The 3,071-nt window shown below is 53.0% G+C and overlaps 1 protein-coding gene across 1 annotated transcript in view; it reads right to left on the minus strand.

The window, feature by feature from the left end:
• The window catches only part of TMC6 (transmembrane channel like 6), a 29,226-nt gene extending 26,985 nt beyond the window's left edge, over positions 1–2,241 (minus strand). The window contains exon 1 of the mRNA XM_038742125.1: positions 2,163–2,241. The gene's annotated coding sequence lies outside the window, so the exon portion shown is untranslated. The remainder of the gene's footprint in view (positions 1–2,162) is intronic.
• Between the last annotated feature and the right edge of the window lie 830 nt (positions 2,242–3,071).

Genomic DNA, 3,071 nt, shown 5'->3' on the forward strand with positions numbered 1-3,071 from the left:
TGTGAGCCCCACGTGGGACCACCCAAGCACCCTGTATCCCCTTAGCGCTTAGAACAGTGCTTTGCACATAGTAAGCGCTTCACAGATACCATAATTGCCATCAAATCAATCAGTGGCATTGATCGAGCACTTACTCTATGCAGAGCACTCGACCAACTGCTTGAATAATAATACCTTGATTTTATATGGTCCGAAGCACTGTCAAATTACTTAAGTCGTCTTTGTCCTCAGAGCATCCTTGTGAGGTAGGGAAAAGCAGCCATTATTCCCCATTTTGTGATGGGTAAGAACAGTGTTCATGGCACATAGTAAGCGCTGAGCAAATACCTCTGTATATATGTATATATGTTTGTACATATTTATTACTCTATTTATTTTGCTTGTACATATCTATTCTATGTATTTTATTTTGTTACTATGTTTGGTTTTGTCTCCCCCTTTTAGACTGTGAGACCACTGTTGGGTAGGGACCGTCTCTATATGTTGCCAATTTGGACTTCCCAAGCGCTTATAGTACAGTGCTCTGCACACAGTAAGCGCTCAATAAATACGATTGATGATGATGATGATACCTCAATTATTATTCAGTGGGCACAGCGCAATCAGTCGGTACTTCTTTGAGGGCTTATTGTGTGCGGGGCACTGTACTAAGTGCTGGAAGACTGTGATAGGGGTGAACCCTGATAAATGCAGCTGTCCTGCTAGGGCCCCTCTGGGCCTGGTGGTGACAGAGATAAGGGTGTCACTACCCCACTTGGCGCCCAGGCACCGAGGGCTTCTGGAAAGACCTGAAACCCTCTACGGGTTTTAATAATAACGGCATTTATTAAGCGCCTACTATATGCAAAGCACTGTTCTAAGCGCTGGGGAGGTAACAAGGTAATCAGGTTGTCCCACGGGGGGCTCTCGGTCTTAATCCCCATTTTGCAGATAATAATAATAATAATGATTATGGCATTTGTTAAGTGCTTACTATATGCAAAGCACTGTTCTAAGCGCTGGGGAGGTACCAAGGTAATCAGCTTGTCCCACGGGGGGCTCACGGTCTTAATCCCCATTTTACAGATAATAATAATAATAATAATTATGGCATTTGTTAAGCCCTCACTATGTGCCCAGCACTGTTCTAAGCGCTGGGGTAAATCCGTGGTAATCAAGTTGTCCCACGTGGGGCTCACAGTCTTAATCCCCATTTTACAGATGAGGTAACTGAGGCCCAGAGAAGTTAAGTGACTGGCCCAAAGTCACACAGCTGGTAAGGGGCAGAGCCAGGATTGGAACCCATGACCTTTCGATGAGGTACCTGGGGCCCAGAGAAGTGAAGTTCATTCATTCACTCAATCGTATTTATTGAGCGCTTACTGTGTGCAGAGCACTGGACTAAGCGCTTGGGAAGTACAAGTTGGCAACATCTAGAGACGGTCCCTACCCAACATTCATTCATTCATTCAATCGTATTTACTGAGCGCTTACTGTGTGCAGAGCACTGGACTTAGCGATTTTAGACTGTGAGCCCACTGTTGGGTAGGGACTGTCTCTATGTGTTGCCAATTTGTACTTCCCAAGCGCTTAGTACAGTGCTCTGCACATAGTAAGCGCTCAATAAATACGATTGATTGATTGATTGATTGATTGGGAAGTCCAAGCGACTTGAAGTGACTTGCCCAAAGTCACCCAGCTGACAGTTGGCGGAGCCAGGATTTGAACCCAGGACCTCTGCCTCCAAAGCCCGGGCTCTTTCCGCTGAGCCACGCTGCTTCTCTGAGTTTGCTGCCTGTGCACCCCAGTAGTCGCTCAAAGCGGGCTGGGCCTGAGCCCCAGGAAGTTGTGGGTGTCAACAGGTGATTTCTGGAAAGGAAAGCAAACTGGGGGCGGGGGAGAGGGGGGTGGGGGGTAGTTCAGAGGTCATCATCATCATCAATCGTATTTATTGATTGATTCCTCAAAGAGCAAACTGAACCCCGACTCCCAGGGCGACTGGGGCTGTCTGAGGAGTCGAGGCAGGGGACCGCTACCTCGCTGCCCCCGTATCCTTGCAAAAAGGCCTTGGGGAGCACGCAGAATTAACCTCTTCCTGTTTGCAGCCAGACAGACCCACGCCTGTCCCGGCCCCCCGCTTCCCCTCCAATTATCCCAGGGGAACACCAGGCTGGCAAACATACCTGCCCTTCTGGGATGTCTGGTGTCCAGGGCGGGAATAGTGGGGGGCAGACCCATGCAGCTGGGCCAGAGGAAGCCTCCCTTTGCTCTTCTGGCTGTGGCACCTCCACAGACTCACTACAGAGGAAATACGGGTGGGGAAGGAGGATCGGGGAGGGGGGACAGCTGTTCCTGTCACGTGAATGACCGCCACCCCTTTCTCACCCGCCTGCCGGTTATCAACTGGCGGATTTGGGCAGCGGAAGGGCCTCACGGGATGGCTCCGGGGGGCTGAGCGGCCTGGAGAAGGGGTCGTGGGGGGCGGGAGCCAGCTGGGGGACACAGAAGGGGGACGGAGGGAAGAGACAGGTGAGCCAGGGATGGGGGAGATGGGGGGCAGGGGGTGGTCGGGTGGTGTCAGACCCCAATCTGGGACCCCAGAGGATTTGCCAGTCCGAAGCCCGGCACGATCTACCAGGGTTTCCTGGCTAGGATCTGAATTCAGGGATTTGGGGGTGAGGGGAGAAGGGAAAGTTGCCCTGGTCTCACCAGAAGGCTAGAAGGAGGAAGGGGTGGGGGGTTCATTTACTCCCAGCCCCCCAGTCCGGCCCCTTCCCTCTCCCCTGGCCCTGGATGCTCCTGAGAAAGTCCAGCTGAAGGCAGAGAGAGGGCCTGGCTGAGCTGGCCCACCCGCAAAGCACCAAGGCCGGTGCCCAGGCCTGGGGGCTTGACCCTGAGAGACAGAAAGGGGAAGGACCCAAAAAAGCCTCTTTTTTGGTCTTCACGGGAAGGGAAAACCGAGGCCCCGCAGGTGGGGTGACCCCAGAGGGACCTCATCCTTCTGCCGCCCGGCGCCCGAGCCACAGTGGTGGCCCGGGTGGAGATCCATCCCCGGACCCCACTCCCACCCCCAGCAGGGTCCCCCCGCAGCG

This window comes from Tachyglossus aculeatus, unplaced genomic scaffold, assembly GCF_015852505.1.
Source record: "Tachyglossus aculeatus isolate mTacAcu1 unplaced genomic scaffold, mTacAcu1.pri SUPER_34, whole genome shotgun sequence".
Lineage (NCBI taxonomy): Eukaryota > Metazoa > Chordata > Mammalia > Monotremata > Tachyglossidae > Tachyglossus > Tachyglossus aculeatus.